Source organism: Artibeus jamaicensis, unplaced genomic scaffold, assembly GCF_021234435.1.
Source record: "Artibeus jamaicensis isolate MK-2021 breed Jamaican fruit bat unplaced genomic scaffold, CSHL_Jam_final contig_787, whole genome shotgun sequence".
Taxonomy (NCBI): Eukaryota; Metazoa; Chordata; class Mammalia; order Chiroptera; family Phyllostomidae; genus Artibeus; species Artibeus jamaicensis.
In genome coordinates this window covers 2,106,829-2,117,727 of record NW_026521972.1, presented here as the reverse complement: position 1 = coordinate 2,117,727, position 10,899 = coordinate 2,106,829, and the positions used below count along the sequence as shown (strand labels likewise).

General features: G+C 39.6%; 1 pseudogene; it reads right to left on the bottom strand.

Annotated features, from left to right (window-relative positions):
• Positions 1–7,802: 7,802 nt before the first annotated feature.
• LOC119044955 (poly(rC)-binding protein 2-like) lies at positions 7,803–10,315 on the bottom strand (annotated as a pseudogene).
• Between the last annotated feature and the right edge of the window lie 584 nt (positions 10,316–10,899).

Below are 10,899 nucleotides of genomic sequence, written 5' to 3'. Positions count from 1 at the left end.
GATGGCAGAGTAAGAATATTTGTTAGCAGATAACTGGAATAAGACGTGCAACTTATTTACATGAGGCATTTAAGGAAGGATGATCTCTGGGGAAAGATCCTACAGATGAGCCTTTGGAAACAGTGAAGAAAGAGAATTCCAGGGAGAGGGCAAGGTGCTACAGGAGGGAAAGTCTCAGTGGACTAAAAAACAAAAAGAAAACAAGTGTGTTGGAGGAATTGTTTCTGGGAAGGAATTAAACCAGATTCTAAGAAGAAGGTTAAATACCAAGTTTCTGTAAAGGGGAGAAGAAAAATTGAGTAATTGTTGGATTGGGATATGGAGTCAATGGTATTTGGGGGGCAGGTCTTCTGTGCACTCTTTTAAAAACAGGAGTATGTCGATTGTCTAATCCAGTGGGGAGGAGTCTGGTGATACAAGACAGGAGACAGCAGAGGAAGTGGAGACGCTTAGCTGGATGGGATCCAGAGGCATCTGCGGAAATTCACATTTGATAGGAGCAAGAACACTTTTCTAGTTTTAACAGAAGATGGATATAGGGTCAAGTCGGTGTATAGATTTTGGGAAGGGAATAGGAGGCATTTCTGCTAAGCAAACAAAACTCCCTTTGTTGTGAGGAGGGATCCAAGAAGGTAATTTATTTATTTAAAAATATGTATTTATTCTTACATGTTTAAATTTTTATCATCTTCAAAGTACTCTCTATTTGATGCAATACACCTATCAAGACTTTTTTCCACTGCTCAAAACAGTTTTTGAACTCATCAATTTTGATGGCTTTTAGTGTTCTTGCTGTTTTTTTTTTAAGATTTTATTGTTGTTCAATAAAAAAGGCAGTTTTCTGCCTTTTCCGGCAGTTTCTCTCCCAGACCTCCCCACTTCCCTACCCTGTTTCCACTCACCCTCAGTTGTTGTCCATTATAATTATTCCTGCTTTTGTTTCACCTCTTCCACATCAACAAAACATTTCCTTTTGAGGACTTGTTTCATTGGGGGAAACAAACAAACAAAAAGTCACTTGAGGCTAGATTAGATAAATAGGGAGGGTGGAGCACAGGGGCCATGCCATGGTGTGGGCAGGTGTGCTTGTAAATCATCCATCATGAAATGGGCAAACACCTTAAAAGAGTCTTCAAACAAAAATTCACTGCAACCTCTCACTACAACACCATCTGGTACACTGATACAGATGGGTTCCTAGAACACTTAGCTAGCAGGGGAAGCATTTGCTACAAAGGGCTCACCCTCCAGAAAATAATTCCAGGGTTTTGGGGGTTACCCCTTGTACATTGAGCAACTTAAAGGAACTTAAAACCTGCCATTCTAATATCAAGCAGTTCTTTGAAAATTTAATGAGCATAAAGTAGCTTGGAAGCTTGTTACTTAAAGTGGATTTTCATCCTACTCTCAGAGATTTTAATTTCATAGTTCTTGATGTGGAACAGGCATTTTAAAAAGTTCTAAACAGTGATTCTCATTGCAGGTGATCTCAGAATCTCAGATCTCAGAGTTGCAGAACTCTGGTATAAATGAATCTCAGATTCAGTAAGTTTAACTTCAGAACAGGAAGTTAAAGATCCACGTTCAAGTACGTATTTCCATTGACAGCAGCTCTCTTGCTTTTCTTCCTCAGTGTTTATCTACAATACCGAGAGACAGTTAGTTCTTGACCTTTACTCTGGAAAATATCCTAGACTTCATAGCTTCAGGTTGAAACTTTTCCTCAAAGTCACAAAACCCCATGTCATTGAAACCCCCTATATTCAGGGCATAAAAATGTTCTTTCTTAATATCGCCCCTCCTGGGCAATGCTACATGCATCATTGTGCTCTTCAAAGTCTCCCCCCTTTATAAAGCTTCCTGCAGTCATCTGGGTCAACAGATCCCATCTCCTCCTATATGAACCAGCTTGCACCTTGCTCACAATCCCAATGCCTCAGTCTGACTCAGAACTGCAGGTGATTCCCACAGTCTGTGCTGTGAGCTCACACCCAGTCACAGGTGAGAAACACCTGCTTGTGCCCAAGCCTAGACACCACTGTGTCATCTCAGACCACATTTTCAGCATTCACTTTTTTTTTCCAGTTTGTGTAACAGACACCTGAATATGACTTTTTTGAAGTGAAATAGGTTACAACAGTTCTGGTCCAATAACCTACATTACATATATTATTCATATACATCCACATACTCACACCCACATTAGAATTTGAAAATGCAAGTTCGCATGTTTTAGGCTAAGTCCTGCATTTGCTAAGTACTTAGTTTTTACCTGAAGAAAGTTACTTCACGCATTTGACAATTTAATCCCTTTCCTTACTGTTTTTGTGAGTGGTCTGTGAAGCAACTCACAGCTGACTGAGAATTTGAAAAACTCTGACAGAGAATAATGGCATTCTCAACGCTGAGCAATACTCCTGCTTCTAGGTTATCAGCCACATGGGAACATTACATTTAAATCTGAATTTAGAAAATGCAATGATAATGAAGTCAAGACCCTTCAAAGCTAAAACTCACCTGAATTTGGCAGTTTGGGAGTAGTTATTGAGTTAACCATAGGGAACTGGTTTGTGGTCAGTAGACCAAATTTCATAATGTGGCAACAAATCAAAGCAATCAGACAAAAATTGAACTTTTGGTCTTCTTGATATTGGGTTATTTCTGTAAAATAGTATCTTTTTCTTTGTATCAGTTTGAGCTAAAAGGGGATGATTCAGTAGTATTTATAATACAATATTCTATGATATATAAAATCTTTGCACTGTGGTTAAAAAGATAGAAGGGAGAGACTTGCTGGATGCATGTTCCGTCGCAGGTAAGGTACTCTCCTTGAGGTATGGAGGTGAAAGGTGGCAGCAGAAGCCCTGACAGTTATTAACACAATCACAGGAGATGACAAATACAGAGTATTGTGCTCCGAGGGCTATTGTCAGCAAAGGGCATTGTGGAATCATACGTCATTAGAATGCATGAAAAAACTCTTCTTCATGAGTATACATACATAATTAAAATCAATCAAATTTTCTTTATGGTTATTGTTTTTGGTGGGAGTGTGAAGCATTAAAGTATTTATTTTTATTTACATTCACTGGTTGAATAATGGATGAGTAGCATATGCAAACCATGAGCAGGATTTGGAGTGACAGACATAAAGGAAAAAGCAGCTAACACTGAATAGAAATAATGGAAGAATGCTGTTGCTACATGCTATGATGTATGCCATTGGAAAATGATTGAACTTATTTTTGGCATCCTTATCAAATTACTTGGTAAGACAATGGTGTGATTTTATTTGTACATTGTGAGAAATAATATCCTCTTAATATAAAAAATCATTGGGTATGTCTCATGGGTTATGATATTAAATGAAAAATATTTTAGACCATTAAGACCTCTAAATCAGGCAGAGTAGAAAAAAAAAGAAAACTTGGCATTTGAATGAAAACCAGGAAATAATTTAGCAACATGGTCAATTAACTTTCCTAAGAAAGAAGGGATTTGGCGAGTTTCGCTGTCACAGGGGCATGCAGAGTGTATGACTTCCTGGTGACTGGGGAGTTTTTAATTAGTTAAAACTGGTGAGACAGTGAGGCAGTGGACACTGTTCTGTTTTTAACAGGAGAGCATTAGACCAGATGCATTCAGGGGCTTGTGGCCAACTTTACAGATTTGCTGAATAAGGATGACCGAGTCTCTGTGATAAGGAAGGTTAACTGCTTACAGGACAGATAGACCAGCAAGTGGAAACCGCTTCTGAGGCTGTGAATGGGTTGGAGTAAGCACACTTCTGGAGGATTCTGGAAGCTTCTGGAGGATTTCGAAAACTTGAGACATTAGTGAAAAAATCACGATTCATTATTTTGAAGTTATTAATACTTAGTATAGAATGTATCTCAAAATATAGGCTTAGGACAACCTTCTGGTTCTTATTCTTGACTAAATTCTACTTTACGCTGAGCTCCACTATAGTAGGTTTGAGGCAGGGGCCGTTCCCAAGTGCCCTGTGCATTTTTAGGCGCATGACCTTTGACAAATACTAGTGTAGGGGGTGAGGCAATAGTAGGTTTGTAGCTGTGAGTTTATTCTAGTATTGCCGGTAATTAATTATTGTATCATTTTCCATACAAACAACTGTACACCTACATTTGCCTACATTTCATGTAGACAGAGATTCCTCACACTGCATATTTTGACTTTGTCCCTTTTATATTCATACCATGCAGGAAATCATTTACTCAGTTAATATAATGTGACAATTACACCTCTGCGTTTTGGGCAAATACTACTGCCTCAGATTGGACACGTTCTTTTTTTCTCAGATGACGTTTTTAATATATAAAATTGTATAGAGCCCACTAAAAACTACTCAAACTACTACACAAGTTCAGCAAACTTGCAGGATGCAAGATCAGTATGTGAAAACCAATTGTTTTCTATGATACTTGCAATGAACAATCAGAAAATGAAATTTTAAACAAACAATTTCATTTATAATCACAGTAAAATGAATAATATACTTAAGAATAAATTTAACAAACTAAGTGCAAAATCTGCACTCTGAAAACAAACGCACTTAGAGATTTTATTCCTTCCTGGCAGAAGTCACTTCCCTTTTAAAGGCTGAAAATGCCGGGTTCCATTTTCTGTTCTTTCAGCCTGGTTTGGGGAAGGGGAATAGAAAAGTCGTCTGGGGATCTTCTTCTTGGATACAAAGATATACTTAAGGAGAGCCCTCTTTTCTCTTTTTTTCCTTTCTCCTTTGAATGTTTTTTGTCAGTTAGGGTGCTCGGTGCTTTGGTGCTCAGGACAGCCACCGATTGTTAAGAGAAGCTAGGCCAGGGACCTACCATCATAGAATTAGGTCTAGAACCATCTACTCTGGATTTTTTGTTATATCATATATTCCATGTAGTCCCAAAAACTGTAGAATCTTAACACACTGCACCTATTTTACAGTACCAATCAGTTACCTGACCATAGCTGTGTATCATACAGTTGAATATAGAATCTTTTTAAAAAACACACCCCTCATAGTAGTAGAGAAGGTGTAAATTGAACTGCATTGTTATAAAAGATATATGTCTTCTACAGGCTGTTCCGACGGAGCAGTAGTCAAACTTGATCTTAACACAATGTAGTTGATGCTTTTCTCTCATTTCCACATTCTCTCCTTTCGTCTTAATGTATACTGGCATATTAAAAATGCCTTCCTTTAAGAGTAACTTCTAGACAAGATGTTAACACAGAGAGAAATTATAGAAGCTGGCTTCATTTTAATTGGTTTATGATTCACTTCACAAAAGAATGTGGTGTATTAACAAATTTTCTTACACATAATTAGTCTTGTAGTTCACAATCATAACTGCACATTAAAGCCCCCTGAGGAGCTTTGAAGGAAACTATAAACAACCACCCACTGAGACTCAGATTTAGTTTGTCTGAGGCAGGACCAGAGGATATTTTCTACAAGTTTCTATAGTTGGCTTTAATGTGCAGTCAGGGTGGAGAATCCTCTCACTGACCTTCTTCAGGGAAAGCCCTCCCAGACTGGACAAAGCAGGTACCTGTAGGCAGAGGAACCTGGGATGCCCTGCTTCTTAAAGTCTTTCTCTCGGCCTGGGATTTGGTTAATGGTTTGGACACAGCCTTAGAAAAGTGGCTCAGGCATGGAAAAAAGCAGCGAGGTTGGAGGAGTTCCAGGTTGTCTTGGTTGTTTTTCTCAGAAAAACCTGAGAGAAGCACAGGTAATATAAGGTGTCATCTTGTTTTGAGGGGTTCATTTTGGGTTTTTTTTTGTCCTCAGTGGAGGACATGCTTATTGATTTTAGAGAGAAGGAAAGGGAGGGAAAAGAGAGGGAGAGAGGCATCAGTTGGCTGCCTCTCACACACACCCCCAGGGCAAACCTGCAACCCAGACACTGGCCCTGACCAGCTATCCAACCTGTGACCCTTCAGTTTACTGGAGGGTGCTCCAACCAACTGAGCTAAACTAGACAGGGCAAGATATCATCTTGTTGAACAAAACTCCATAGTCATCAAAATATTCATGTTTAATATGTGTAGCAATATGGAGAAGGATAGATGAGTTACAGTTATATCAATATCAGCAAGAAATCTCAATTGAAGTAATTAACAGCATTGCATGGTTTGGGTGCATGCAGGAAATACCGAGTATGTTCTTAAGTCCAGTCCACAGAGATCTGACACAACCCAGACACAGCACTGCCAGTGGTGGTACTAAAACCACATATACCCAGGGGAAAATGGAACAGAGTTTAGGTGCAGTCTGTCTTTTAACATCCTTTTCTTATAAAATAAGACGTCTGTCACAGTAAATACTAACCAGTAAATAAGTGAATGTGTATGTTAATGACATAATTATACAGCAGATATCCTCGTGATTACCCACCAGATCAATAAATAAAGTTTTGCCAGCGAGCCTGCCCTTGTGGCCCAACACAGGCACAAACACTTGCTTCCTCCAAAAGAAACCACTGGCCTGGTTTTCCATTAGTCACTTCCCTGCCTTCTTTTATAGACTTTTCACTCCAGTGCGCCTCTCTAAACATTACAGGTTGATGTTGTCCATGCTGAGAATTTGATCTGCCTCTTTCTATTTATTTTTTTAAATTTACTTTAATTGTTCAAGTAGTTTTCTGCCTTGTACCCCCATCCCAGCGCCCCCCCAAGACCTCCCAACTTCCTTCCATTTCCTCATCCCCCTTGGTATTATCCATGTGTCCTTTATACTGTTCCTCCAAACCCTTCCTCTTTTCCCCCGAAATTCCCTCCCCTCTTCCTCTGGTCACTGTCAGCCTGTTCTCAATTTCAGTGTATTTGGTTATATTTTGTTTGTTTGTTTTGTTGTTTAGGTTCCCATTAAAGGTGAGATTATATGGTATTAGTCTTTCACCACCTGGCTTATTTCGCTTAGCATAATGCTTTCCAGTTCCATCCATGCTGTTGCAAAGGGTAGGAGCTCCTTCTTTCTTTCTCATCTGCATAGAAATGCCTCTTTATGCTCTTTGAATCTTAGTTTCCCCATCCATCCTTTTCATTGCCTCACAGTTTACTGCTAAGAAACTAGTCTAAGCAACATTAGAATTCCCCACAGGCTAGGTTTCAGAGGTTGGAAACTCATCCATTTCAACATGCTGATGAGTGCTTTGTATATTCTTAGAATCAGCAGCTGGATCTGAAGACTTGACTAGAGTCAGAGTCTATCTCTTTGACAAGGCCACGGGTAGTATTACCACATTTTTTCATCAGGAATGCTATGTCTAGTTGTTCCTCTTTTCAAGGTAACTAATGTTGATGCTCAATGTGTAGATCAATTAAGAGGAAACAAAATGGTTCTATTGTAATCCTATTATTTCTTTGTAACATATTAGCTAGAAAACCCTCTGTAAGAGACTCAGTTTAGACATCTAAACTTCCTTCATCTATTCTTTAGTTAGAGTTCAATTACGGAGAGGAGACAGCATGCTAAGTTTTTTCTTTTATTTACCAGTTTTCAATAACAAATTTTTTTCTATTTTTCTACATACAATCAGTTATTTTATGTAGATCAGTTATTTTATGATATTTTATATAATCAGTTATATTATGATGATATTTTCTAGATTACCTACTTCAATTTATTATTAGTAGTATTATTATTACTATTACTATTATGTGTGTGGAGAAACTGAAAATTTGCAAACTATTTAAAATGTGGAACTGCTGATTGTTCAGAAACTACACAGCTAGATCATGGGTCGTGATGAAGAGCAGAAAGGGATTAAGAATGAATCTGCACTGTCCTAGCTGCTCCCCATGCCCCCTGCCTCCCAGGAAAATCTGATGTTGATTAGATATTGAGCCAGGCTAACACTGGCTGGAGATTCAATGATGGTAACCTGCCTGTCAGTAGATCCTTCCACTGGGTTCCCAGTTTTGTTCTGCACCCCAGACATCACATTGATTTTGGTGCCTTGACCCATGATTATGCAGCCAATCAAACAACTTGCAATGATGAGTTTATGAGAAGTAGACTGAGCAGGTGCATCCAAACCAGCACTGAATCCTGTGTTGCTGTGCATCATGGGAAAATGAGACTGTTGTGTTGCCAACTGGTGCAGCTTGGTCAAATCTGGCTATAGAATGGCATACTGCTCTTGAATGGCATAGGCCTCTGAAGGTGGTCCCTCCAGGTCAGGGTTGAGGCACATGGACCAGGTGGTATGGGGGATGCTTGCATTGTTGCTGGCTCTGCTATACCTGTCCTGACTACCTGCAAAGATGAGCGGAGAACTGGAAGGCTTAGGCGAGTACTGAATGGTGTCCTTCAGGGGGAACTCCAACCTCATCACACAGATCGGTCTCACACACTCAGTGATGGATTGCGAGTGCCAGCAATAGTGATGGCCTGCTTGATTGAGTTGGGGAGCATATCCCCTACTACTACTTGAACCTGAGTCCCTGTTCTCTTGTATTTCCTTGATCTTGCAACCACCTTTCCCAATGAGAGAGCCACACTGACTAGCAGGGACCACCAGCCTCAAGGTGACTGGAGGTCGAGTGGCAGCTGTGCTATTGGTCATAGAGCTGCTGGTCTTCCAGTTTGTCGATGATCGTAGCAAAGGCTTTGAAGAAGCATTAGTGGATCCGGCCAAAGTGATAATTCTCTCAGGACAATTCCCTTCTGAGATGTTGATACATGCACCACTCTCCTTGCACATCTTCTTAACCAATTATTCTTTCTTTCCAATGATACTTCCAACTTCCTTTCTATGCATAAGTAGCTAGATGGTGAGAGTGACCGGTGTCCATGTTGAGCCATGTTCATTCAAAGCTCCAGTTGTCCTAGCTTTAGCCAGTGAGGTTTCTCAAAACTGGGTCTTGAGTCTTTTTCACATCACTCTAGCAGTATAATGGCCTCTCCGCTATCTAGCATAACAAAATATTCCAAGCTTGTATTAGTTTTCTAATTGCTAAGTAATAAATTTCCCCAGATTTCAGGTTTTAAAATACCATTCATATTTATTCTTTCACAATTTTGTAGTTCAAAAGCCCAACACTACATGGCTGGGTTTTTTGCTTAGAGTTTTACAAAACTGAAATCAAAATATTGGGTGAGTGGCATTTTTATCTGGAGACTCAAGGAAGAATCTGCTTTAAAGCTTATTTTAGTTGTTGACAGACCCAGTTCCTTCTAGCTGTAGGACTGAGGTCCTCAAGTTCCTGCTGGTGGTCACTTCCAGGTCCTGGAAGCCTCAATTTCTTTCATATGATCAATTTTCCATATTCAAGCAAAGAATGGCATGCCGAGTCTCCCTTATGCTTTGTGGGGTATTTTGTTTGCATGCTTACTTTTTTTCCAGATTTATTGATGACAAATGATGATTTTAGGTATTTAAAGTGTACAATGCGATGATTTGATATATGTCTCCCTTGTGCTGTGAACCTTGACCTGTTTTACAATATGCAGAAGAAACCTCTGTGCTTTTAAAATACTCATATGTCTAGGTCAGCTAATCAGGATATTCTCCATATCTTTGGGACTTTAATGACACCTGCAAATTCCTTCTTAGCAGTATCTGGATTAATGTTTGGTTGAATAACCAATATAGGAATCTAGGGGTATTACACACACATGTGTATAATATTACATATAACAAAACTCATGAATGTATACTAGTATTTCAATTCAAATTTAGAACTGTAAGATTTTTATATAACTTCAATATTTTGTATGTATCTCTGTTACCAAACCAAAGTTGAGGTTCAGCTCAACTTTGGCTATTTTGGCTATTTCCCATAGCCAAATTCCTGAGGCAGAGTTTGGTGAGGAAGGAAAGAGGTCTTTATTCAAATGCAGCACAATCTGGGAGAATGGCAGACTCTTGTCTCAAAGCCCATCCTGTTTGTAAACCCAGAGGAAACCCCAGCTGCCCACAGCCAGACCACAACCAAAGGCAGAATCCAGAATTCATTCTCCCATTTAAAATGCTATCACTTGGGAACCACAGGCAGTTACTTAGTGGTCATCCAGGCAGCCACTGTCAGTCCTCATGCTTCCTCCCTAGAACCCACATGTGGGACCAGTGTGGCCAACAGCTGCATGGCTTCCAGGACCAAAAGGTCCCTCAAATGCATCAGCCAGTAAGTTTGTGAGGTCAGCAAAATTGCATTCCTTCCTTCTCCTGGGTTTATACTAGTTTCCATGGTAGCCGGACCAAGTGCTCTCTCAGCCCAAACTTCTCCATGTCCTGGGAGGGTCCATACCCTCAATCAATTCCTTTTTCCCCAGGCTAGACTGGCAGATTTCTGCCATTCTGACCTCTGTGGCACATGTCTCTGCCTCCTCCAGTCCCACTCTCAGTCAAGTACTGGGAGAGGGTAGGAGGGCTTTCAACCTCTCCAGTTCTTTCACTAGCCCTTGCACTCGCTCAGTGCAACGCTTCTTCCTGTTCCCATCTTGCCCAGGGGCGGGAGATCTGCCCCCAAGCCATTGGTATCATTCCCATTCATCAGACCAGGAACTCTGGTTCTCAAAGAAACATATGATGAAAGGAATTAGAGTTTCCTATAATTACTCATTGCTTTACAATGTATTACACACACCACTATTTCAGAATGGCAGTTTTAATAATACTGCCACTAATAAACATCTTGAAAACATTTAAATATTTTAAATTAAATAAAAATCTTGCCTTTTCTCTAACCATTAAAAGTAGTTGTACTATGTCTATATTTTCAAATCGTGTAACCATTATATATTCCTTTTTAATGCTCATTTTATCTGTATTCTGTAATTAATGGCATGTTTGATACACATCACCAGCATAGAAGACTCTCTACTTGTTTTAACTGCTAAAAATTTTCTCTACTAAATGCCTCAGGAGGGTTCTTAAAAAA